Source organism: Myotis yumanensis, unplaced genomic scaffold, assembly GCF_028538775.1.
Source record: "Myotis yumanensis isolate MYYU_CA2020_CCGP unplaced genomic scaffold, mMyoYum1.0.hap1 SCAF_18, whole genome shotgun sequence".
NCBI lineage: Eukaryota > Metazoa > Chordata > Mammalia > Chiroptera > Vespertilionidae > Myotis > Myotis yumanensis.
Window position 1 is genome coordinate 10,923,649 of NW_027223769.1, and position 27,915 is coordinate 10,951,563.

Below are 27,915 nucleotides of genomic sequence, written 5' to 3' on the forward strand. Positions count from 1 at the left end.
GCCTCCTTGATGCCCCCCACTGGGGATTGAGCCCGCAATCCAGGCATGTGTCCTGACTGGGAATGAAACCGTGTCCTTTGGTTCATAGGTCGACGCTCAAGCACTGAGTCACACTGGCCGAGCTGTGAATATTGTGCAGCGTATTGGATCTACAAAAATGGTATCTCAAATAGCTCAGTCTGGCTGAAACCGGTTTGGCTCAGTGGATAGAGCGTCGGCCTGTGGACTGAAGGGTCCCAGGTTCGATTCCGGTCAAGGGCATGTACCTGGCTTGCGGGCACATCCCCAGTGGGGGGTGTGCAGGAGGCAGCTGATCGATGTTTCTCTCCCATCGATGTTTCTGACTATCTATCTCTCTCCCTTCCTCTCTGTGAAAAATCAATAAAATATATTTAAAAAAAAAAATAGCTCAGTCTGGTATCCAGAAGGCAGTAGGTGCTCTGCTGTTGAGTGTTGGCATGGATGGGTAAATTATTCCATCAATTGACTAGCTCCTCCTTCTCTCAGTGGTCACCTGCCTTCTGTATTAGACACTCACTGTTCATGTCTTCAAGTCTGAGTCTGCACTCTGTTGAGTCTGGGAATATGCTGTTTTGAAGTACTGTAGCTATAAGCTAAAAGTAAAAGAATTGTCTAGTGCATTTCTGTTTGAAAATGTAGCTTGATTACAGTTGTGGTGGTGGTAGTTTTGTTGTGAACAGGTATGCTACATGATGTGAACTGGTAGGTATGCTATATGGTTTTTAAAAAAAAATCTTAGATTATTTCTTTAGCATACTTCCCAGAAATGAGTTTACTCTGTCAAGAGGTATAAATATTTTAGAGGCTTTTTAATTTGTACTGTTCCGTAAATAAGTGAATCAATTACTAATTTTTTTCACTTAGAATGAAAAGACCTTTAGGTCAGGATTTAAAAGACCTGGATTCTGTTTTCAACTTGCTTTTAATTCTCTGCCATGACCTCATACAACTAAAAATCTCCCTTAACTGAATTTGAGCCCAGTTTCCTTACTTGTAAAATAGCAGGTGGATTAGAGCACTGGTTCTTTACCCAGATGCTTTTGCTCCCAGGGGACATGTGACAGTGTCTGTAGATATTCTGGTTGTCATATTGTGGGGGTTCATTCCTGGCAGCTAGTAGGTAGAGGCTGGGGTGCTGCTCAACACCTGCCAGTGGCAGGTCAATAGGGAATAGTCTGGCCAAAAATATCAGTGGTGCTGAGTTTGAGAAACCATGGATTAAAGGGGCCTCAAGTTTTCTTCAGTTGTATTAGTAGATATTATTTGCTGTATTCCTGTTGTGGACATTCATCATACACTCTATTGCTCATTACTGTTTTTATTGGAAAATTGAAAAACTTAGACATGTTGCTTTTCACTAAGTGAGTTGTGACTGGAAGCTACTTTTCCATATTCATTTTTAATAGTCCTTGAGGTTAATGTCAGCTTTGAAAAGCCCTATAAAGAAATAGAAGGACAGAAAAATCTTACTCCATTTTTGCAAAACACACACATATGTAAGGTTAGGAAACCACTGTGACTGCAGGGCCTGGGAATCCCACTTCATAAAAGCACCATGTCCTGAGAACCTTCTCCCTGTCTCCTGTCTGTGTGTTTCCCTGCCTGATTCTGCACTTTTGATGTGTATGAAGATAGAAGAGAGCCTGATTTTAGGATGGGATTATGGAAAATGGGCATGAATGGTATTTTTTTTTTAAATTAATACTGGTTTGTTTTATTGTTAAAGATCTCAAAGCTGTCCTGGGAGGTGATACAGTTTTATTGAGTTAATTCCCCCCCCCCCCCCCCCCCCCCACGATACTGTAGTATGGTTTCTTCCTTTCTTACTGGCAGTATTATTGTGTCAAATGTCCAGGCTATAGTGGTTACTTGATTTATTTGGTTTCTTGTGTATAGGAAATTTGAGAGGCTTCTAAATAAAATCTGTTTCTCATAGTTATTTTGCAAGATTGTATATTTTGTCATTTGTTCTTTTTTGATAATAAACTTTCAGTTTACCTTCAAATTGTTGAAATTGCTACATCTTAATGTAAAAATATTTGATAATTGAAAATAAAGTTTTTAGTTGTCTGTATACCATTAAATTCTTAGTTGTGAATGATAGAAATAAATGATTTCAATTAATCACAAATGGAATTAGGACCAGTTGTTCAATTTAGGGACCAGGGATCAGCCTGGCTTTGTTTTCCTCTCCACTCCCTGTCAAGGCATTAGAGGGGGTGAGGGGCATGCAGCCTCTGTCACTGTTGAAATTTTGGAAGACTATAGCTAGTATATCATGTGAGCTGCAGGGGTTATAATGGTATAAATATGAAAACCAGTTCTTTATACCCTGTGTTTCAGCCAACCCTGCTTTAGCAATATTGTTGAAACTTCTGGTGCACTTCCTAGTTGGTGTCTACCTCCTACCCACAGAGGAAGCATTATTTTGAATTTTATATTTCATGATGATTTGCTTTTCACTGACATTTTACTGTATGTATATTAATTCAAATATTTTAAGTTTCCTGTACTTTTGAAAGACACAGATATATTTAGTATATTCCTCTGAGACCCCTTTTTTTTTTATTCACTGTTAATGGTATTTGAGATTTGATTATGTTGACACTAGAGGCCTGGTGCACGGAATTTGTGCACTGGAGGGGGTTGGGGGTTCCCTCAGCCTGGCCTGCGCCTTCTCACAGTCCGGGAGCCGTCAGTCAGACATCCTTAGCATTGCTGCGGAGGCGGGAGAAGCTCCCGCCACCTCTGCTGCACTCACCAGCTGTGAGCTGGGCTTCTGGCTGAGCGCTGTTCCCCCTGTGGGAGCGCACTGTCCACCAGGGGGCAGCTCCTGCGCTGAGCGTCTGCCCCCTGGTGGTCAGTGCATGTCATAGTGACTGGCTGTTTGGTCAATTTGCATATTAGCCTTTTATTATATAGGATTATATAGGATGTATGGTTGTAGTTTAGTAATTAATAAAGAGATTGTTTACATGTGGACTACCTCTGTAAGGAATGGCTTGGAAGGAGCCTCTGCTCCATGAGCCTCAGCACTGTGTGCTTGCCAAAGTATTCAGATACCTACAACCCCCACCCCCAACATTAAAAAAAAATCCTTACCTGAGGATATTTTTCTATTGATTTTTAGAGAGAGTTGAAGAGAGAGAGAAATATGGATGTGAGAGAAATACATTGATTGGTTCCTCCAGCACGAGCCCTGACCAGGGCCTGGGCTGGGGAGGAGCCTGCAACCGAGGTACATGCCCTTGACCGTAATCGAACCTGGGACCCTTTGGTCTGCAGGCCAATTCTCTATCCACTGAGCCAAACCAGCTAGGGCCATTTATTTTTTTAAAAATAAATCATAGTAACACATTTTAAAAATATGTTTTTATTGATTTATTATAGAGAGAGGAAGGGAGAGGGATAGAAAGATAGAAACATTGATCAGCTGCCTCCTGGATGCCCCTTACTGGGGTGGGGACCAACCCACAACCCAGGCATCTGCACTGACCGGAAATCAAACTGGTGACTTCGTGGTTCATGGGTCGATGCTCAACTTCTGAGTCACATCAGCCAGTCCAGACAATATTTCTTAATCACATTTACAAAATCTTCAGACCCTCCTGGGGTTGCCCTGATCTTCCTGCTTGTCCTTAGTTGTGTTTGGAGGAACTCAAATGCATGTAGGAGGCTTGAATCACGTTTCTGAATTGGAGTCATCTGAAGCACATAGGTCTGAATTATGGTCCTTTGTCTTTGAGAATGGACCCATAAGTAGATTGAGGGAGAGACTGAGTGATGGATTTAGGGTAGTCAGGAATGTCCTGCTGAGAGGGACCAGTGAGCACAGGCAGACCAGAAATGGAAGAGAGAATGTGGGCAGTGTTGAGAGGGAAGTGTCCAGATTGAGGCCATATAGAACAGGGAAGTGGAGTGGGGGAATGGGGTGGGAGTGGAAGCAGTGTATTAGGAGGCTGTGGGAGGTGGAGAGAGGTGGGCCATCGGGGTTTTGTGAACCAAAGGGAGATTTTGGATGTATTCTGAGTTTGAGAGGAAGCTTGCAAAGTGTATAATTTTGGCAAAGGTTTAATAATTGTGAGATTCCTATCAAACTCCTTGTAAAGAGAAAAATCTGTGAATCACCCAAGCCCCAGTCCCGAGGTCCCATCTCTGGAGAATGACAGGCCCACCTGAGTGTTCGTTTTTCAGCCTGGCCTTTCTGGGTATTGCTTTCCAGGAAAAATTACTGAGAATAGAGATTTCTATTTGAATAGTGTCCTAAAACAAATCATCAGGTGTGAGCCTCTTTCCTGGGCTTTACTTTCCCTTTGTAACCCTAAATCAGACATCTTACAAACTTTTTGCTTGTCTGGTGTTAAGTAAAATGAAGCAAGGTAGTAAGTAATAGAATAAATGGCTTCTTCAAATGGAGAGAGACAAATTGTAAAGAGAACTGAAGTAGAAATTATTACTTTTTGCTAATTTTACTCTCTTGTTTCAGAATATACACAGTACTGCTCTGGACACACCTCTATTGGATTTAATATACAGTCCTTATCAACATCAACTTTCAGCTATGGAATCGGTAAATATTTTATTGCATTGCCTCTCATCAGTTCCTGTGTGTTTATTTCCTTGTGTGTGTGTGTGTGTGTGTTTATTTTCATTAGTTTGTAAAAAGGAGTGTCAAAATAATGGTTCAGTCTCCAAGTTGGTTTTATTGGGCTTGAAAGAGTTTTTGCTAAGTGTTTTGAATTTTGTTCTGGACTTCACTTAGATGAAAGTGTTTCACAATAGTGGTAATGAGCTGTGTGGAGTTAATAAACAGCATCCGCGGTGTCCCAGTGAGGAATTCTTTGGAAAAATTGAACAGGTTGGTATCCGGGCCTGAAGGAAGTTTGTTTCTTTTCAACTTCCTTTATCTTATTCCATCCCCAAGTAGTCTGGAGGCTACCGGGACCCTGTGCTTGCTAACTCACTGTGTTAGTCTTGTGCTCTATGCGTCTTGCATTAACACTGCACGAAGTGGAGAGCTTTTCTAGTCTGAGAATTGTTGCTTCTGCCCTGGGGGAAGCCGTGAGGCCTGGTTGTGGTCTTGTCTGGTGTCCTGTGTGTCTGGGCAGCCAGTAGCTTCTGGGTAGTCTCGATAACTACTCCATGGTATTCCTGGAAGTTTGAGAGGAGGGGCGGCTGCTTCCTCAAGACTGGTCTTGGGTTTGACCTAACATCTGTTGCTCCTAAACAAAGCCCTTCCTTGGGAAATGTATCACATTGGCATATGCTTTATTTCCTTTGATATATGGATTGATAACAATTGGAAAGGAAACACTTAGCTCATTTTAGTTTTTCATAACATGGCTGGTGTTAGTGTTTTTTAAGCAAGCAGTTCAAAAGTGTATCATCTATTTTGTGTTGTTGTTCCTAGCAGACATGAAGGAAATCTTTCCTGCTACTTTCTTGGCAAGTGTTCTTTAAAAAAATCTTTAAAAAATTTTTTTTATTGATTTCAGAGAGGAAAGGAGAGATAGAAACATCAATGATGAGAGAGAATCATTGATTGGCTGCTTCCTGCACACCCCACACAGGGGATTGAGCCCTCAACCCCAGGCATGTGCTCTGACCGGGAATCAAACCATGACCTCCTGATTCATAGTTTGATGCTCAACCACTGAGCGATGCCAGCCGGGCAAGTGTTCTTAATCTAACAGAACCTATCCTTTATCTCAGCCATCAGTGAATCAGGCCACTTTGAAATGCACCTGGGTACTTTCCTTGACTTGCCAAGTATTTTTTTTTTTTTTTGGAAATTGGGTTAAGGTTTGATGGAAAAGATACTTCAGTGTCTCTGAGAGTAGGCCTAGAATTGTCTCCTCTTAATCTGCAGAGTGAGGGTGTTGCTGACCAGGTGGGATGGTGATAGGCTTTGTGACACCCTGGGAATGTCTGGGAAGCAATCCCAGGATATGCATGTGGACTCAGGTTGGTTGTCTTAGGCAGTGGGTCAGCCATTGAGAGACTAGGTCTTAGTGGCTGAGCTCTGCCTTTGTTTGGAAACTATGATACTGGTCTTAATTTGTAACAAGAAAAAACAAAATGCTGCTTAAATTAGGTTCTTAATAAGTATTTGGTGATTCCTGATTAAAAGAAAACAATTATAGCAACTCTTTGCTGAAAGATTGTTGGGTTGCCCTAATTGGTTGGGTGGATTGAGAGCAATGGATATGTTAATGTTTAGAAGGTTTTTCTGACATTTGAAGGATTGGCTTTTTGACCATACCACAGTAATAGTCCAAAGTGTCTAATGCCATTTAACACTGTAGTGAACCATAAATATGCAGTTAATAATCTGCAGTGTTTGAATTGAATAAAGATAAAGGTTCATATTAACATGAGATGCTGTTGTGACTGCCCAGCAGATAGGCAGTGGCCCTAATGTGTGAGAGCAGGGGCTCAGGCTCAAGGGTTGTAGACCCTCCATGACCTTTCCTGGCATCAAAAGGCAGAATTTAACTAGTTAACTGTCATGCATCCAAAACGGAAACCATCCCCACACGCCACGATATTTTGAATTTAATTAAAAAATCAATTTGCAATGAATATTATAAAAGTAAATATATTACTGTGGAGAGCAGCTACAATGTTTGGACAGGTTCAAGCCTCAGACTAATGAGAGGGCACAGTCCTCTTGTGGCTTGCCACGTTCAAGTCCTAGCTTGGAGGGCAGAGCCCTCTCAGCACAAAGTCTATAGTTGTAAGGTTGACCTTATGGTCCGAACCTATGGTCCCACGTGGCTAAATGATATAGGCTGGGGGAGGTGCAGCAAGTAAACAAAGCTTGATTAGGTACAGGTAATGGAGTAGATTCGAAACCCACGAGAACATTGTAAACATCTTGACCACGCCCTTACTTTGCCTTCTGGAAACTGGCTATAAAATAAAGACTCAGCTTGCAGGCTGTGGCGCTGTCTCTCTCCATCAGAGAAGCAGCGTCCTACCTAGCCCCAGCTTTATTCTCTTGTCTGTCTTTTCTAAATCCTTCACTGCCCCCTCTCAGGTTCACCCACAGCTGTGTAAGCCTGGCACAATTACAATTCGGGTGTTCTTGAAAATTTTCAGTTGAAATTCTCACGAAAAAAATGGTTTTAAAGTTAGTCTATAGCTGCTACAGCAGGCAAATGGTTAAAAAATACAATTATTTTGCAGACTCTAATACTTTTTCATTGTTACTCATATTATTCATTATTTTTACTTTTCATTTTGACCTAATTAAGGTAGAATATGAGCCATTTAGATCGGATTCAAATCACTTTTTTGGGAAGGTAGTCTTGTTAAAGCACCTTTAGTGATTTTTGGGTAGATTCTGGATTTGTTCTGCTCTGAAATGTTCTAGGCATGGCTATGGTTGGTTACAGGAGTCTGTGGAATCTGGTACTAGCTCTATGATCTTGGGCCCATGTCTTTAACCCTGTGAGCCTTGGATTCCTCCCCTGTGAGGTAGCAATGGTGATACCTATTTGAAAGGTTTCTTTAGAGATTAAATTACACTGTTTATGGAAATAGAGCTTCATGAAAATGTAAACTTCAAAATAATTAGAATTTTTTAAAACTCTAGCATAAAACTCTAATTTCAGCTGACAGTTTTTATAGTTCTCACTTTGTTAACATCTTCCTTGGTAATACCTTGGTCAAGGCCTTTCCAGAGAAGTGATGAGATTGAAAAAGCTCTTGATGACACATATTTCACCAGGGTTAGATGGATGTAGATATGAGAGTCAGAGTGAGTGAGGCCACACTGCTGATGAGAATTGTTTCCAAGCACTGACTGACAACCTAGGTGGAATGTGAATGTTACATTTACATTTACTGTGAATTAGGAATTTTGAATTATGTTTTAAAAAACAAAATGGTTTCTGAAAGTGGCATGTTAGGATAATAAAGGCAATGTTGTTTATATGAATGGAAGCTTAGAATTAATGGTTAATATTTTTAATTGAACACCTCTACTTAAAATACTGGCTGGTGTGGTTCAATTGGTTGGAGTGTCATCACCTACACCAAAAGGTTGCGGGTTTGATTCCTGATTAGGGCACATACCTAGTTTGTGGGATCAATCCCCAGTTGGGAAGTATAGGGGAAGGCAACTAACTGATCAATGTTTCTCTCTCACATTGATGTCCAGGCCCCCCCGCAACACACACACTTCCCCTCTCCTTCTCTTCTCTCTAAAACCAATAAACATGTCCTTGGGTGAGAATTACAAAAATAAAATGGAAAAGTGATCACTTTTTGACGTGTTGAGATGTTGAATTTGCAAGGCGCGCAGAAGAGTGATGTGCATAGACTCTCAGTGTCCCTGGAGGCAATACGGAGTTAGTGCACTCTGACCAGCCTGTGCTCACTGTAGAGCAGTGGTTTTCAACCTTTCTAATGCCGAGACACTTTAATACAGTTCCTCATGTTGTGGTGACCCCCAACCATAAAATTATTTTCATTGCTACTTCATAACTGTAATTTTGCTACTGTTATGAATCGTAATGTAAATATCTGATATGCAGGATGTATTTTCATTGTTACAAATTGAACATAATTAAAGCATAGTGATTAATCACAAAAACAGTATGTAATTATATATGTGTTTTCCGATGGTCTTAGGCGACCCCTGTGAAAGGGTCGTTGACCCCCAAAGGGGTTGCGATCCACAGGTTGAGAACCGCTGCTGTAGAGAGATTTGCACCTCTGATGCTTGACCCTGCATCCCTGTCAATTTAGGGGACTGGAAGTATTGTTAGCAACAGAACCACGTCCTGCCTGAGCAGCAAGGTTGGAGGGGGCAGGGAGTGGGGGAGGGGGTCCAGTCTTTGGTGCACCTTCTGACAGAGAATGTCTTGCCATCTGATATTGAAGCAGAGAGAGAAGCTTTCCCTAGGCAGGTCCCTCTGTACCCGCTTGTCTGGTAGGACTAGCCATTCTTCCTGATCCTACCGCCATCCCAGGTTACTAATTGGCCATTAAGTGCCTTCCTGGTCAGGGCATATGCATTTGCCATGGTCTAGGCAGCTGATTGGGTTGGATTTGTAGGTTGTTAGGAGCATGTATATCCTAATGCTAATTCATTTGTCTTTTTAACAAAGAAGTTTTTTTATGACTCAAAAAATAGATAAAGCACACTTTGCTTCATTATCAGAGAGATATGCATAGCTAATTATACCAATATAATTTACTGATTTTTTTTTTTAATATTTTATTGATTTTTTTTACAGAGAGGAAGGGAGAGAGACAGAGAGCTAGAAACATCGATGAGAGAGAAACATTGGTCAGCTGCCTCCTGCACACCTCCCACCGGGGATGTGCCCACAACCAAGGTACATGCCCTTGACCGTAATCGAACCTGGGACCCTTCAGTCCGCAGACCGACGCTCCATCCACTGAGCCAAACCGGCTTCGGCAAACTGAATTTTTTAGTATAATGAGTTTTTATTGTATTTTAGGGTTCTCGGGAATATTCTTTGTCTACATTCTTTTAAACTGCATATAAAGTATAGAATATTAGATATCATTTAAATTAGATTTCATTAAATGCATCTTTTTTGTTAATATAAAAGTTGGTAATTGCATTCAAACACTTTTCCCCAGAAGCTCTTGTTCCTCTAGCTCAGCCCTTGTTGATTAATAGACCTCTGGTCCTTTTATTCCAAGATATTTGAATTGCTGGAGAGTTCACATGATGGGGAGAGGATTTGGAAAGGCAGGTCAGAACAGAAGGGGAGCCTCGTCCCACAAATGGTTAAGTGCTGTGAGTTCTGGCTGTTGGACTTTTCTTTCCCTTTAAGCAGTTTCTTAAGGGCCTCTGGGCTCTGTGACCCCAACTGCACAGGGAAGGAAGGCTTGCTTGGGACAGAGAAGGGTATATGGGCTGTTTGTAATTCCTCATTTGTTGGTTATAATATTTCTATTATTTTACTTTCATTGTTAATTACAGGGACACTCATGGAGCCAGTGTTTATTTTATTTTTTAATACTATCAAATTTTAAAGCTGACTGAAGGGATTTCCTTCATGTTTTATATTTGAAGGTAAAGAGATTTGCCTGTATCCTAACTTAGAATAGATGCTCCATAAGTCCTTCTATTAAAAATATTTTTATTGATATTTAGAGAGTGAAGAATGGTGTGGGAGAAAGAGAATCATTGATGTGAGAGCGGACAATCGGCTGCTGCCCCCATGCCCACTACCAGGGATTGTACCTGAAACCTGGGCATGTGCATTTACCGGGAATCGAACCTGCAACCTTTTGGTGTACGGGACAGTGCCCAACCAAGCCACACTAGCCAGGGCTCCATAAGTTCTTATTTTTATTTTTGTTAATCCTTACCCAAGGATACGTTCTCCATTGATTTTTTTTATTTTAAAGAGAGAGTGGAAGGGAGGGAGGTGTGTTTGTGTGTGAGAGAGAGAGAGAAAGAGAGAGAGCGCGCGCTTCCTTCACAGCTCTGCTTCTTCCTTCCCCACTTTATGTTTAAACTCAGAGTCCCTGCCTTAGGCTGGGTTGAAGCTCCTGTGGGCTAAGCAGGCTCTCTGCCTGAACAGCAATAGGAAGAGAGGTAAAGAAGGGGTTCTTTGGAAATCAAATGACACTTTCTTTGAAAGCTTTTGACTTTGTTGACCTTTTGTTAATGAACAGTTTATTAGAAAGAATAAACCCTGAGGCCTTTGTCCCTATCTAAGGAAGGTAGCAGCCACTGTCTGGATCCTTGGTATTTTTGGAAGGCAGAAAGTCAGAGTTAGAGGGATGAGTGGAGGGCAGTGTTTTCCCTCAGTGCCTGGTCTCTGTGGGAGCAAATGCTCAGTTGATGGTGGCCTCAGCTTGGCCAGGCATTTTACATTTGGTATGAGTGGCTAGATCATTCATTCCTACCACTATCTGTGCATTTTCTTCATCTTGATGGTGGTCAAGCTCTGTTTAAAATGTATTTTTATTCATTTTTTTGTTAATGGAAACCCGAGTTCTAAACATTGCATCTTAGTGGCTGACCAGATGCCACCTTTAGAGTCAGATGACCTTATAAGAATACCATGTGATGATCGAGTGACTATACCCACACAATTGGGTTTCATGAAATGCCTATCTTATGTTAAATTCTGCCCTATAGCAGAATAGCAAACCGTTATAAAGTTAGTTTTGGATTCCCAGAAGTGGAATCACTGGGTAATCAGGTAGTTCCATTTTTAATGTTTTCCGTAGTGGCTGCACCAATCTATTTTCTCAACAGTGCACGAGGGTTCCCATTTCTCTACATCCTTGCCGATACTTTGTTAACTTATTGATGATAGTTATTCTGACAGGTGTCAGGTGAGATCTCATTGTGGTTTTAATTTGCATCTCTCTGATTATTGATGTTGAGCAACTTTTCATATGTTTATTGGCCAACTGTGTGTTCTCTTTTGAGAAGTGTCTATTCAGTCCTCTGCGCTCCTCTCCCACCCCCTCCTTTTCTCACCTGAGGATCTTTTTGCCATTGCTTTTCAGAGAGAGTGGGAGAGAGGAAAGGAGGGAGTGGGAAGGGAGAAAGAGGGGGAGAGAGAGAGAGAGAGAGATGTGAGATAGACACATTGACTTGTTGCCTTCTGCACACACCCCAGGTAGGGGCGGGGAGCAAACCCGCAACCCAGGTAGATGCCCTTGACCAGGAATTAAACCTCCACCTTTGGTCCACAGGCCGACACTCTAACCATTGAACAACACCATCCAGGGCTGCCCATTTTTTTAAAAAAATATATTTTATTGATTTTTTACAGAGAGGAAGGGAGAGAGATAGAGAGTTAGAAACATCAATGAGAGAGAAACATCGATCAGCTGCCTCCTGCACATCTCCTACTGGGGATGTGCCCGCAACCCAGGTACATGCCCTTGACCGGAATTGAACCTGGGACCTTTCAGTCTGCAAGCCGACGCTCCATCCACTGAGCCAAACCGGTTTCGGCCCATTTTTTAATTGGATTGTTTATTTCTTATGTGTTGATTTGTATGAGGTCGTTACAATTTTGTATATTAACTTCTTACTGAATGAATCATTCACTAGTGTATCATTAGTGAATGTCTTCTTCCATTCAATAGGTTGTCTTTGTTTTGTTGATGGTTTCCTTTGCTGTGCAAAACCTTTTTAGTTTGATGTAGTCCCATTTGCTTATGTTTCCTGTGCCCGAAGACATTTATCAGGAAAAAAAGAAATTGCTAAGAGAAATGTCAGAGTGTATCGCTTATGTTTTCTTCTAGGAGTTTTGTGGTTTCGAGTCTTACAGTTAAGTCTTTAATTGAGTTTATTCTTGTTTATGATGTATGAAAGTGGTCTAGTTTCATTTCTTTGCATGTATCTGTCCAGTTTTCCCAACAACATTTATTGAGTAGATTGTCTCTATCCCTTTGTAAGTTCTTGACTCCTTTGTCATATATCAATTGCCAATACAGATGTAGGTTTATTTCTGGGCTCTATTCTGTTTCATTGATCTATAGTGTCAAACTATACTATAAGGCTATAATAATAAAAAAAGACACAGAGATCAGTGTAGTGTGGTACCTCCAACTTTGTTCTTTCTCAAGATTGTTATGGCTATTCTAGGTCTTTTGTGGTTCTATATAAATTTTTGGATTATTTGCTCTTGTTCTGTGAAAAATGCCGTTGGTATCTTGTTAAGGATTGCAATGAATCTATAGATTGCTTTAGGGAGTATGAACATTTTAATGATGTTAATTCTTCCTATTCATGAGCACCATATACGCTTTTGTTGTATCGTTAGTTTCTTTCTTCAATGTCTTATACTTTTCTGAGTACAGCTCTTTTACCTCCTTGTTTAAATTTATTCCTAGGTATTTTCTGTTGATGCAATTGTAAATAGGATTTTTTCTTAGTTTCTCTTTCTGATAGATAATTCATTCTCTCTCTATATAAAAGGCTAAGTGACTGTCCGTCTGACTGTCCGATTGACCGACTGGCCAGTACATATGATGCGCACTGGCAATTTAAAAATAAATGTTGACTCGCGCATGTGCAATATATATAAAACTCTCGCTGGCGCCAATCTAGACAGAGTAGGAATATGCCTACCTGAACCCATTTTTGGACATGGTCAGTTATATGTTGCTTTCTCTCGAGTTCGAAGAGTGTGTGATATTAAAGTTGTAAATACTTCATCACAAGGGAAAGTAGTCAAGCATTCTGAAAGTGTTTTTACTCTTACTGTGGTATACAGAGAGATATTAGAATAAGTTTAATCAATTTATCAGTCATTGTTTTTATCAATGTTTTTATATCATGATTTTATTTTTACATCATGGTTTTTGTTGTTTTCTTTATATAGTATGTTATCTGCAAACAATGACAGTTTTACTTCTTTTCAATTTGGATGCCTTTTATTTCTTCTTGTCTGATTGTGTTGCTAGGATTTCCAATACTGTGTTAAATAAGAGTAGTGAAAGTGGACAATCCTGTCTCTTATGTTGACAATTTTTATTGTAAATGGGTGCTAGATTTTGTTGAATGCATTTTCTGCATCTACTGACATGATCATATGATTTTTTAAAATCCTCACCTGAGGATATGTTGAGAGAGAGAGAGAGAGAGAGAGAGAGAGAGAGAGGAAGAGAGATTGTCTCTTTTACATACCCCAACTGGGGATAGAAACCACACCCGAGGTGTGGGCCTTGATCGGGAATCAAACCCGCAACCTTTTGGTGTACAGGATGACGCTTCAACCATCTGAGCCACTTGGTTAGGGCCATATTATTTTTATCCTTCATTTTGTTTATATCACATTAATTGGTTTGCAGATATTGAACCAATTTTGTATCCCAGGAATAAATCTCAGTTGATCATGTGTATGTATGATCTTTTGAATGTATTGCTGAATTAGGTTTGCTAATATTTTGTTGAAGATTTTTGCATCTGTGTTCATCAAATATATTGGCTTATAATTTTTTTTCTTTGTAATGTCTTTATCTGGTTTTGGAATTAGGATAATGCTGGCCTTGTAAAATGAACTTGGGAGTCTTCCCTCCTCTTGAATTTTTTGGGAATACAGTGGAACATCGTTTCTCGAACTTAATTCGTTCCAGAAGGCTGTTTGGAAACAAATCATTTTTTTCCCATTAGAAATAATGTAAATGGAATTAATCCATTCCTGACCCCAAATGATTCTGTTTTAACCTTTCTTATACAGTACATGTTTATTGTACTGTTTAATCTATAGATAAACACTTTAAAAACAAAAAGGACATGAAATGTAAATGAAAATTTAACAAAAAGGAAAGGATACAGTAAAAAAAAAATGAAAATTAATAAGTATAAGCAGCAACAAAAGGAAAACACACCACAATCTCCTGAGATTTTAACAGTGGTAAACTGACTCATATTCTTGCATTCTCTCCTTTGTTTGTCACCTGAGAGATGCTTGACTGATTATACTAGTGTCAGCATGATGAAAGGATTGTCAGATTGAGAAGGGAATTGTTTGAGATGGGAGATATTTGAGAAACGAGGTTCCATTGTAGTGTGAGAAAGGTAGGTTTTAATTTTTCTTTGACTTTTTGGTAAAATTTACCTATAAAGCTATCTGGTCTAGGACTTTTATTTGTTGGGAGTTCGTTCTCCCCAGCAATCCAACCCTTCACCGCTCCCAAGAGGTTTTTATTGCCTTTTTTTTTAAAAAAACTTTATTGTTGAGATTATTACAGATGTTCCCCTTGCTTATCCCTATTGCCCCCCTCCACCCAGTTCCTGCCCCATCACAAGCCTTCACCATAGGGTCTGTGTCCATAGGTAATGCATATATGCATATACGTTCTTTAAGTAATCTCTTCCCGCCCTCTCCCCTTTCCCTCGGAGATTCATCAATCTGTTCCAGGTTTCCATGCCTCTGGTTCTATTTTATTTATCAGCTTATTTTGTTCGTTAGATTCCTTATTCATTTACTTTGATTTTTATATTCAGTGGTTGATGCATATGTATTTATTGCCATTTTATCATTCATATTTTTTATTTTCTTCTCCTTTCCTCCCCCTCCTCCTCCTTCTTTTCTCTTGCTACTTTAAGATTCTCTCTTTGTCTTTTTATCTTTGGCATTTTAATTAAGTTGTGTTTGTTTGGGACTCTGGGCTTCCTGGACTTGTAAGTCTATTTCTTTCACCAGGTAAGGGATGTTTTCTGTCATTTCTTCAAACAGGTTTTCAATATCTTGCTCTTTCTCTTCTCCCTCTGCCACCCCCATAATGCGAATGTTGATATGCTTGAAGTTGATAGAGGCTCCTTACGCTATCTTCATATTTTTGGATTCTTTTTCCTTTCTGCTGTTCTGATTGGGTGTTTTTTGCTTCCTCATATTCCAAATCGTTGATTTGATTCTCGGAATCCTCTACTCTACTGTTGAATCCCTATAAATTTTTCTTTTTTTAAAAAAGTATATTTTATTGATGTTTTACAGAGAGGAAGGGAAGAGGGATAGAGAGTTAGAAACATCGATCAGCTGCCTCCTGCACACTCCCCACTGGGCATGTGCCCGCAACCAAGGTACATGACCGGAATTGAACCTGGGACCCTTGTGTCCGCAGGCCGACGCTCTATCCATTGAGCCAAACCGGCCAGGGCCTTATAAATTATTTTTTATTTCAGTTAGTATATGCTTAATTTCTGACTGGTCCTTTTTCATGTCTTTGACATTCTTACTAAGATCCTTGAAAGTCTTAAGTCTATTGAAGCTCCCATTAATTCCCTTGAAACTCTCATTAAGATCCTTGAGCAACCTTATAACCATTGTTTTGAACTCTGTATCCAGTAGTTTGCTTGCTTCCGTTTCGTTTAGTTCTTTTTTTGGAGATTTCTTCTGTTCTTTCATTTGTGACATGTTTCTTTGTCTCTGCATTTTGGCTGCTTCCCTGTGTTTGTTTTTATGTATTAGGTAGAGCTACTATGTCTCCTGGAATTGGTGGAGTGGCCTTGTGTAGTAGATGCCCGTTAGGGCTCAGTGGCTCAGCCTCCCCAGTCACCTAAGTGGGGCACTCCTAAGTGTGCCCCATGTGAGCTGTGTTCACACTCTTGCTGTTGGCGTCACTGGGAGGAATTGACCTCCAGGCCAGTTGGCTGTGAGTACCAGCTGCAACTACCATGAAAGAGCTGCTGTGTAGGAGACACCCTATGGAGTAGGGCTTGCTTCAGTGCTCACTTTGAGTGTGTTGCTGGTGGATGTGTAAAGTTGCAAGTTGTTATGGTTTGATGCTGTCCACTGGGTGCACTGGCTCTGGGGCCTTCTGGGTGGTGCAAAGTCAGCTATTGCCTGAGGCCACTTGGCAGGAGCTATAGAGCTATCTGCAGATGGCTGCTACTTGTGTTGGGCATGGAAATGCCCATGTGAGGCCAAGCTGTCTTTGGCCTCTTATTAATAGTTTTGAGGCCTGCTGAAGCCAGCTGATGCTTGTTTGAGAAATTTTAGGAAAGTCTGAAGCTTCAGCCAGGACAGGCCATTCATAAGGAAAAGCTCCTGCAAATAGTTTGGGTGGGGCTGCAAATTGGATGAGGCAGGTTCTCAGGGAATCACTAGAGCTGAGTGCACAGTGTGGGCCAGGCTAATGGAAACTCAGATATGGCTGTAAGTGAGCTCTGTGACGGGGGAGGTCTCAGCATAGAAACAGTGACCCATGTGAGCACCTATGTCTGCGAGAAAGCCACCCTCGATGCCAGACATTCCAGTTCCTCCCTGTATGTCCCTGTATGTCTCCTGAGCCAGAGGGAACAAGTCCGTGTAAGTTGCTTGTGGGCCCTTTATGAGGAACTCCCTGGGCCTCCAGCAGCCTCTGTGTTACTCAATCACAATCCCCGCTGCTATTTTACAGCCTGAAGTTACGGAGACTTCTCTTCCCAGCTCTGGAACCCTGGGCTGGGGGTCTGGTGTGGGCCTGGTACCCCTAGCTCCTCACGAGGGATCTCCACAACCGAGACATTCTTCCTGATGGAAAAAAATGCCACACTTGGGTGTCGGACCAGCCCAGCCCATTTTGTGCCTTCGCCCCTCCTACCAGTCTAAGTGTGCTTTCTTCTTTAATTCTCTAGTTGTAGTTCGATTCAGCCAACTTTTAGGTGTTTCTGAATGGTGGTTTTTCTGTATTTTACTTGTAATTTTGATGTGATTGTGGGAGTCTGTGAGTACAGGTGTTTACCTATATGGCCATCTTGGTTTTCTAGTTTTTATTGTCTTTGATGCACCATTGGTATTTCACATTATCTCCTGGTCCCAGGGAGTGCCTCCTGGTACAGGGTCCCTGTGCAGTGCTTGGCTAATGAAGAAGGGACAAATATGGAAGTGGGGGTCTGGTTTTGCCTCAACCACTCAGAACTCCATTGTCCTATCTGGGCCTCAGTTTCCTCACTGGGCCCTTGGGAGGGTCCTGAGGAAATGCAGTCCCTCACGATGCCTAAAATATCTGAGGACTGTGGCCTGGCCCTCTCCTGGGGGGACTTCCTTCCCAGCAACCCCCTCCACAATCCACACCCAATTCCCCTGGGGAAAAAAATGTACTTTTGTTAAAACTGCCTGAATGCTCTGTGGGTACAGAAACCACAAAGTGATCAGCAGAGAAAAGGGTAGAGTGACAGAAGCAACTGGAAGCCATTTGGGGCCAGTTTCCATCCATACACAGGTGTTCCCCCGCCTCAGCTTGTCCCAAAGCCTGCTGGGAAATTTGCTACTTGGATCTGCCCTGGCAGGGACTCCTGCACTACATGTATCTGGACCTGGCCTTCACAGACCCTCAGCTGGAAAGCACTTGAACATAAAGAAAAACAGGATGAAAATTCCAAAAGCCCCAAAATTTCAGATGGGGCAATGATGTGGAGAGACACCTACAAGGGGGGCTCAGTAGCCTGTCTCCTCTTGGTAGTAGGAGGGATACTCCAGGACCTTCCCTGGACTTGGGCAGTTGCCAGTTGACCCTGGAACTCAGTCAGCTCCTGGGTCTTGTGGTCACTACTTGGGGTTGTATAACTGCCAGCTCAGGCCAAAGACCTGGTCATTCTGGTTGGCTCCTTGCATGCAGCCCATCTGCAGAGACATGGAGGAGTTGTCACACTTGTTGGTCCCTGGCTTGGTATCATAGATGTGTTGCCCCGGTCCCGGGAGCTGTCATGCTCACCTGCCTGGCACATTTGTTGGTTCCCGTTTGCAGACTGATTGTTGAGTGGTGCTTGGATGGCAGGATATGGCTTGGGGTTGTACAGATGCCTTCTCATGCCATATGCTGTCATGCCTGACTGGTAGCACTCTTGTTGGTGCCCATCTGGAGCCTGATGACGCACTGGTCTGCCTTCATGGTGGCATTACCGTAATTCCGCTCCTGCTTCTTTGAGTACTTGATGCCAGTGTTCACGCTACTCTGCAGCTCCTTTGTTTTGGCTTTCCCTACCAGAGCCAAAAGAGAGACCTGCACCTGTGTCATTTTCCACTCTCAAATAGGTTATTGGCCTCGAACAGGACCTCGGAGTTTATGCTGTAACTGACCATGGCCTTGATGAAGTTGGAGAGGTTTTCTAGGTGGTGCCAGTTTTGCATGGAGTGGTTATATCGGGGAGACATCCTGGCTGCAGCTTATTCATGAGTATGCACAGGATAATTCTATCCTTCATACCCTTCTGGAATTCAGGACTGATAGGCCCATGAATCCTTTGATCCAGCTGCGGAATTCCGCCTCCTTTTGAGGGTCATATTTGGACAGGTGTTGGTTCTTGACCTTGGCCGAAAGCCAAGGGCCCCTTGTTAAACTGTGTGGAGCTGGTGGCGACGGCGGAATGGATGGCCTGCTGGGTGCCTATTGGGAGTTTTTTGATTACTGCTTTGATTTCTTTTATTGTAATTGGTCTGTTTAGATTTTCTGTGTCTTGATTTAGTCTTGGAGGATTGTATATTTCTAGGAGTTTATTCATTTGGCATAGCTTATGTTCTAAAGGCCTCCAACCTGCCATCCTTTCCTTCTCTGTTTTCCAGGGAACTAGCTCCTGATCCTGGCCTTTTCTGCCCAGTCAGGTGACTTACCTACATAGCTGACCTTTTTACACTATTTTTCCTCTTGTCTGTTTATATGACAGCCTGAGACTTAAGTAAACATGAAAGGCTTGCTGAGGTAGTGGTTTGTTTCAGTTATATAATACAGTCTATGTCCTGAGGGCCTACTCTCCTCTGGTCTTGCCAGAGCTTACTGCCACAGGAGAAGCTCAGTAAAGCCCTGTGGTGATGGTCAAAAGGAATTCTAAGGGAGAAGGTATGAGGTGTCTCAGCTGGTAACTCACTCAGCATTGGTTTGGTGACTGACTGTGTACACCAGTATTCTTCAAATAGTGCAACACCCTCAGAGTCCTGCCAGCTGTGGCTGTGGCCTCATCCCTTTCCTCGTCTGTGGTCACACATATGCCATTGGCTCCCTGTCCGGGATTGACTTTAGAGAAAGCAACACCACTGCTTGAATCTGTAGCTGAGGAAGGGCAGCCATGACTTCCCACATAGTTATCGGTATCCTCATTCTTGATCAGTTTGAGCCTTCCCCCCCCCCCCCCCCCCCCAAGTTAAATGGAAGATGGAGTTTTATTGTATGAACAAAGGAGTTAATTTCTTACTCTACATGTGTTTTCCAGTGGCCCTAACACTGGTGAGCTGGGTGCCTTTGCCCTTGGGGTTAGGACAATGGCCAGTGGAAAACACACCCTGCAGTGGTTAGCCCTGTTGGGTTTCCTGAGCTTCATTCTTGCTCTCTTTCTTCAAATCTCTGTGACCATATTATTATTATTATTTTTTAATTTTATTGATTTTTTACAGAGAGGAAGGGAGAGGGATAGAGAGTTAGAAACATCGATGAGAGAGAAACATTGATCAGCTGCCTCCTGCACACCCCCTACTGGGGATGTGCCCGCAACCAAGGCACATGCCCTTGACCGAAATCGAACCTGGGACCCTTGAGTTTGCAGGCCGACGCTCTATCCACTGAGCCAAACCAGTTAGGGCTGACCATATTATTTTTTATTAGTTTCTCTTTATCCACCCCCCTCCTCCTTTTAATTGTGCTGACGTTTCTCAGTGTTTCCTTTGAGGCCCTTTTCTTTCATGTTTTCCCTTGGGCTGTGGGTTTCAGAGTCTCCCACCTCTCCTCTTTTGCATTTTGCTTCTGCCTCTCTACATAGCACATTGCATCCTCAGTAGCCTGGTGCTAGTGCTGTGAGCTTTGGGAAGGCACTTAGGCCTAGCTTCTTTGAAGAAGTCATTCCTGCAGGTGCCACATCTGCTCTCCTGCCCCTGTGCTGCCCTTTTCTGTTTTCTGTGTCCCCCTCTCCCCTAAGACCTTAAGCACCAAGGGCTCATCTGATTTCTTCACTACAGCTGTCCTGTTTCCATAGCTCATGGTGGTGCCTTTGTATCTTATGCCCTTTTCGGGACTGCAAACTTTTGTGTCTCTGTAAGGACTGCCTATAAGTCCAGAAGCACATTGGGTGGTTCGTGATTGGGTCCACCCTCCCCTGTGTGTAGTGTTAGTGAGGCTGTGCTCTCTAGTGGTATGAAGCGTGTGTCTCTGCCGTTGTGTCTCAGAGGGCGGGTCCACAGCCGCTTGGCTGACCGGGATGAGCAGCGATCCCACAGCAGGCCGATCCCCGCAGGCCATGCCCCCCACCAGTGCACAAATCCGTGCACCAGGCCTCTGGTCAATTATAAGGTAGTGAAAATTGAGAGAACAGATTTGGGCGGGGGGGGGGGGGGGACTACTCTGAAAATCATTTAGAAATAACCATAGAGAAATATTAAAAGGGAGACATTTTAAGGTTTTCCTCCCCTTTTGCCCCAGCAGTCTCCAAATTAATCAGTGGGCGGTTGTGCAGGAGAACATATATGTTAAAGCACTCCTCAAACTGACAGTCTCCAGCCCATCAATATAGAAACAGGCAGCCTCCCTGGGACAGGTCTGGAGCATATCTGTGTCACAGGGCACAGACAGAGACTAAGATAACCGAGCAGAAGAAGCAGAAGCAAAACCACAGCACAGGTACGACTGGAAATCAAAGCTGGACAAAAAAGTTGTGGGCTGGGCATTACTGAGGGGATAAGTTATTGTTATATTGATTCTAGAGAGGAAGGAAGAGTGAGTGAGAGATAGAAATATCAATGACTAGAGGCTCAGTGCACGAAATTCATGCACGTGGGGTGGGGGCCCTCAGCCCGGCCTGCTGCGCTTGCCAGCCCTGAGCCTGGCTTGTGGCTGAGGGACCTGACCACCTGGGGGAAGCTCCTGTGTTGAGCGTCTGCCTCCTGGTGGTCAGTGCGTGTCATAGCGGCTGGTCATTCTGCTGTTCAGTCGATTTGCATATTAGACTTTTATTATAGAAATATCAATGATGAAACAGAATCACTGATCGGCTGCCTCCTGTATGCCTAACACTGGGGATTGAGCCCGCAACCCGGACATGTGCCATGACCAGGAATCAAACTGAGACCTCCTGGATCATAGGTTGACACTCAACCACAGAGCCATACCAGCAGCTCTGGGAACGCATTTTCAGCCTCCATCACTGGGGTCACCATCACAGAGCTTTGGGCCTAAGTTTACCTATGTGTTATGATTTGTTGGCTTCTCCTGATCTGGCTGTCCCTCACTGAGCCTGGCTCCCTGAAATCACACAGACCCTCCAGGAAGCCAGACCATTAGAGTCATGGTCTCAGACTTGGTTGGAACCGTCAGGCTCTGAGTTCTTGGAGAGTCCCATCAAGACCAGATAGGATTTAGCCACACAGTGATTATTTTAAAGCTGCTTTGTGGCTGGTCTGAGTTGGCACATGTCAGATATTTCATACATTTTAGGCCATAAGGAGTGTTATCTTTACTTATCCAGGAGATATTTTTTTGAAGTGTTTTACCTGAAGAGTTAAGGAACATGTCACATTGTGTAGTTCATAGTATCTCTACATATATTAATGTAAATACTTACTGTCCTAGTCATCTGGTTGACCTCCTGGAGCAGTGCCCAGTTAGAGATGCTGGGGTTGAGGCCCCAGGGCCTGCTCTAAACATGACTCAGAGGCAAGAGAAGATTCAGTTGAAAGGTTAGTGGGGATGTTCCTATACGTCTCTATTTTGTCTCTATGGGGGTGGTTAATTAGAAACTAGTATCAGTAAAGTAACTTCCATTTTTTTCTACAAAGAGCTGGTTAAAATAAAGTATAGGTATCCAAACACAGTGGCCAGGCTATTGCTTTCTTTTGATGAAAGGGCAGTATTTTTGTGCAATGAACTAGAAATATTATCTTTATTCTAAGAGTTATGCTATGTAGTGTCTTTTAGAAAAATATTTTCCTATTATTGAAGTAGTTTATGCACATTGAACAAAATTTAAGTGTATTAGTCTGTCATGGCTGCTGTAACATAGTCCCCCACACTGGGCAGTTTAAACAGCAGACATTTATCTCCCCACAGTCCTGGAGGCCAGAAGTCCGAGACCAAGGTGTCAGCACTGAGGATAATCTGTCCAGGCTCTGTCCCAGTCCTGCTGATCTGCTGACAATCTTTGCTGTTCCTTGGTTTGTAGAGCATTGTTCCATCTCTGCCTCCATCTTTACATGGTGTTCTCCCTGCTTGTGTCTCTGTGTCCAAATATCCCCTTCTTATAAGGAAACCAGACATATTTGTGTTAGAACCCACCCTATAATGATCTCATCTTGACTACATCTGCAATGCCCCTTTTCCCAAATAAGGCCACATTCTGAGATACTGGGGGTTAGAAGGGTCCCAATATATCTTTTCAGGGGGATACAATTCAACTAATAACACTTAGTAAATGAAGTTAAATATAAAGAAAACAAAAATATGTGTAATCCTCCTGGTCGGTGTGGCTCGGTTGGTTGAATGTTGTCCCATGCACCAAGTGGTTGCTGGTTAGATTTCTGGTCAAGGCACATGCCAGAGTTGCAGGCTTGATCCCTAGTAGGGTATGTCCGTGAGGCACCTGATGGATGTTACTGTCTTATCGATGTTTCTCTCTCTCTCTCTCTCACCTTTTCTCTCTCTAAAAAAAAACAACAACAAAAAAACAAGATCAATAAAAAATGTGCAATCCGACCAAATTTAAACATCTAAATGGAAAATTTTTAATGTTATACTTTTCACAAAATAAGGACTATGCTGTACATAATTTCATATTCTGCATTTTATTTTATTTTTTAAAATATATTTTATTGATTTTTTACAGAGAGGAAGGGAGAGAGGTAGAGAGTTAGAAACATCGATGAGAGAGAAACATTGATCAGCTGCCTCCTGCATACCCCCCACTGGGGATGTGCCAGCAACCCAGGTACATGCCCTTGACCGGAATCGAACCCGGGACCCCTCAGTCCGCAGGCTGACACTCTATCCACTGAGCCAAACCGGTTTCGGCCATATTCTGCATTTTAAAACTTAATATTAATTTCCCATGATATTAATCTTCAAAACGTGGCTTTTAATGTTTTTTTCAATGTAAAGAGAAATAATGTATCTGATAAAGTTTTAATTTTCGCATTTTCTGTAGAAGGGACCTTGTCCATTTGGCACCTTGGTTTCTTTTTCATCTTAGTGGGAGCACACAAGGCATCAGCACAGTTAGCAGGTGTTTTATTATTATTACTTTTTAAATCTTCACCCGAGGATATTTTTCCTTTAATTTTAATTTTTTTAATATATATATTTTTTATTGATTTCAGAGAGGAAAGAAAAGGGAAAGAGAGATAGAAACATCAATGGGGAGAGAGACTCATTGATTGACTGCCTCCTGCATGGCTCCCACTGAGGATCAAACCTGCAATCCGGGCATGTGCCCTTGACTGGAATTGGCCCCGGGACCCCAGTTCATAGGCCGATGGTCTATCCACTGAACCAAACGGGTCAGGGCACTATTGATTTTTAGAGAGAGTGGAAGGGAGAGAGAAACATGGATATGAGAGAGACACATTTATTGGTTGCCTCCCACATGCAGGGATCAAGCCTGCATCCGAGGTACGTGCCCTTGACCGGGAATTGAACCCATGATCCCTAGGTCTGTGGGTCAATGCTCTAACCATTGAGCATCCGGCAATGGGTGGCACGTGCTTTATGAGGGTGGGCAGAGATGACTTGAGCTTGTCTGTGAACCTCAAGAGGTCAGAGACCATATGAAAAGCAGGTCTGGAGGTTGGAGGAGCATCATGAGGTGAGGTGCCTGGGCAACCAGCTGGGTGGGGGACCAGGGCCCAGTGCTATCTAGGCCAGTGATGGCGAACCTTTTGAGCTCGGTGTGTCAGCATTTTGAAAAACCCTAACTTAACTCTGGTGCCGTGTCACATATAGAAATTTTTTGATATTTGCAACCATAGTAAAACAAAGATTTATATTTTTGATATTTATTTTATATATTTAAATGCCATTTAACAAAGGAAAATCAACCAAAAAAATGAGTTCACATGCCGGGACCGGTTTGGCTCAGTGGATAGAGCGTCGGCCTGCGGACTGAAAGGTCCCAGGTTCGATTCCGGTCAAGGGCATGTACCTGGGTTGCGGGCACATCCCCAGTGGGAGGTGTGCAGGAGGCAGCTGATGGATGTTTCTCTCTCATCGATGTTTCTAACTCTCTATCTCTCTCCCTTCCTCTCTGTAGAAAATCAATAAAATATTTTTAAAAAATGAGTTCACGTTTCACCTCTGACACGCGTGTCAAAGGTTCGCCATCACTGATCTAGGCTGTTCTGGTTGTTCAGGCTGTTCCTGATGGGGCCCCTTCTGGGAAGGCATTGCCTGTGTTATGTAAATCAGTCATTCTGTTTATTGGGGCCCTCTCTTGGGACCTCAGTTCTCCCTGGGAACTGACCCAGTAAGTCCTGCTGCACATTGTGTTTTTCTGGCAGGAGGATCACTAAAACAAAACAAAACAAAACAATTTTTTTTTTTATTGTTTCAGAGAGGAAGGGAGAGGGAGAGGGAGAGAGATAGAAACATCAATGATGAGAGAGTATCATTGATCGGCTGCCTCCTGCATGCCCCCTACTGGGGATCGAGCCTGCAACCCAAGCATGTGCCCTTGACCAGAATCCAACCTGGGACCTTCCAGTCCGAAGTCTAATGCTCTGTCCACTGAGCCAAACCAGTTAGGGCCCAAACTATTTTTTAGAGCAATTTTAGGTTCACAGCAAAATTGAGAAGTGCAAAGATTTCCCATATACATCCCCCTCCCAGGTTTCCCCATTATCAACATTCTCCCACCAGAGTGGTATATTTTTTTATAATAAGTTAACCTATATTGACACATTATCACCCAAAAGCCACACTTTACGTTAAGGTTCACTCTTGGTGGTGTACATTTCTAAATGTTCATTGTACAGAATAGTTTTCACTGCCCTGAAAATCCTCTGCTTTCTACCTATTCATTGCCTCCCTTTAATTCCTGGCAGCTACTGATCTTTTTACTGTCTCCATAGTTTTCCCTTTTCTAAAATGTTCTATGGTTGGAAGCCTACAGTATTAAGCCTTTTCATTCTGGTTTCCGTGGCTTGACAGCTTAATTTTCTTTTTTTTTTTTTTTAGTGCTGAATAATATTCTATCATCTGGATTTTCTACAGTTTATCCATTCTCCTACAAAAGGGCATCTTGGATCACTTTTAATCATCTTTCCAATCTTCTCTGATGGAGAAACAAACAATAAACAAAGCCAGCTGCTGACTTCTGAACTCAGTTCTAGCTTCTCTGTGAACTGCCTGGAAGAGAGGGGCTATTCCCTCCCAAAGCTTGTGCTGTGTTGTGTCCCCAGTTTGTTCCAAAAGCCCTGGATTGTAACAGGAGGATATTGCTTAGGAATGATACAGACCTTAGGGAACACCTGAAACATCTTGCATGGAAACCATTCCCACAACATTTTAAACACTGCAGAGCTGGTGATGGGAGAGAGGGAGTGAGAAGGATGGCCTTAGACTGTAGTCTCGATGGGACCTCGCTGAGAGGTCCATACACTTAGTCTAGAGATGTGTGAGGTCCTTGCTGGATTCCTTGGGACAATGTACGCCATTGTGTCAGCCAATGTGCCTTTGCCCAGGCCACAATTTTTTGTTTCAGAGACTAGACTAGTAATTCTTTTTTTAAAAATATATTTTATTGATTTTTTACAGAGAGGAAGGGAGAGGGATAGAGAGTTAGAAACATCGATGAGAGAGAAACATCGATCAGCTGCCTCCTGCACACCCCACACTGGGGACACGCCCGCAACCAAGGTACATGCCCTTGACTGGAATCGAACCTGGGACCTTTCAGTCTGCAGGCCGACGCTCTATCCACTGAGCCAAACCAGTCAGGGCTAGACTAGTAATTCTTAACCTGGATTTAGATTTTTAGCTGCTTAAAATGTCATCAGATTCTTGAAACATAATTTAATTTTTATTCATAGCCCTTTCTGATCATTTTGAGAGTGAGCTCTGCACACTGATTGAGCAACAGGATTGCTGCTCAGCCCCCCCATTCTCCCACCCCTGTCTTGTCCGAGGTGGAATCCTACCTGGCGGAATACATGTCCAGAGGTGAAAGATTGTGTCCCGGGCTGGTAGCCAGCTTGGGATCACTTGGAACCAGTGCACTCAGCCTGTGCTGCAGCCTCTCCTTTAGGCTTTTATCCTTGCCACACCCATTACATAATTCTGGATCCTTTTCATTTTGACATTCAAGGGACAGTACTGGGTCTGGGTCTACAAAAGGAGTCAGAAAAATTTGAAATAGTGTGTCTTATTCTTGCTGAGCAAAAGGGACACATTCCTGGTCATGCCTCAGCCTGAGGCAAACAGGCTTCTTGTGTACCCAGTTCCCATCCCATTGCCCAACTGGACATGCTCTATTGGTCTTCACACGTCTTAGTTGGAGGTGGCTACATTCTCTTCCTAAAGAAGGAGCGTAGACAGCAGAAAAGTCCACCTGGTGGGACCAGGCCTGCCTCTGTGCTCCTAACATGGAACAACCCTGTGTTGAGCATCTGGAGTTACCCCAGGGAGACAGCCAGAAAGCAACACTTCTTTGGGAGAATTGCTCAGATTACATCTAGTTAATAGCATTTATGGTGGGATTCAGGGAGCAGGATACACAGTTGAAAGGGTATTGTCATAGGTGAGGTCTTGACAGGCTCTGTGATGGAAGGCAGGGTCCTGGACTCTCTCCTGTCCTGGGCCCTGTCCTCACACTTTACCATCTCAGAACTCTATAAAATTTTTTTATTAGAGAGAGAGAGAGAGATTTGTTGTTCTACTTATTTATGCATTTATTGGTTGATTCTTGTATGTGTACTGGTGGGATAAAACCCACAACCTTGTCATATCAGGGGCAATGTTTTAACCAACTGAGCTACCCAACCAGGGTTTAGGAACTCTTTATGCTATAAATACTGAGGAGTCAAAGGAATTTTTTTGTCTATATGGGTATATCTGTTGATAAAATGTTTATTTTCTAATAGGAATGATAAACCCATTGCATATTACTCTAAATAACAAATCTTTACTAAAAATAACGGTTATTTTCCCAAAACAAAATATTGATGATTATCATATATTGCCTTGGTTAAAGTATACAAATATGTAGTTGGAATATGGAAGAGTATTTGAATAGCTTCTTGACATAATTTTGGAGTGGTTTTTTTGTTTTTTGTTTTTTTTTTTTTGATATGACAGCAAAACTGGACAAATGGTCACTTAGGGAAAGGTCAGTGGTAGCCTGAAACCTCCATTGAGTCATGGAATGTTGCTTTTCAGCTACATTTAAACCCACTGTCCTTCCTTGCATTGTGAGATGATCTTTTACAACTGTGCTTGGTTTGCTGTTATTTAGATCTTCCAGGTGCTGATGTGCTTGTTTTTACT

General features: G+C 42.6%; 1 protein-coding gene and 1 pseudogene across 4 annotated transcripts in view; one reads left to right on the plus strand and one right to left on the minus strand.

The window, feature by feature from the left end:
• The window catches only part of ANKRD11 (ankyrin repeat domain containing 11), a 243,488-nt gene that overhangs the window by 89,008 nt on the left and 126,565 nt on the right, over window positions 1–27,915 (plus strand). For 3 of the 4 annotated variants that reach the window (XM_070398880.1, XM_070398881.1, XM_070398883.1), the window contains exon 2: window positions 4,508–4,591. The gene's annotated coding sequence lies outside the window, so the exon portion shown is untranslated. Of the gene's footprint in view, window positions 1–4,507; window positions 4,592–15,549; window positions 15,566–27,915 lie in introns of those variants that run through there. The other variant, XM_070398882.1, reaches the window with a different exon arrangement.
• On the minus strand, window positions 17,904–18,967 carry LOC138997335 (calponin-2 pseudogene; annotated as a pseudogene).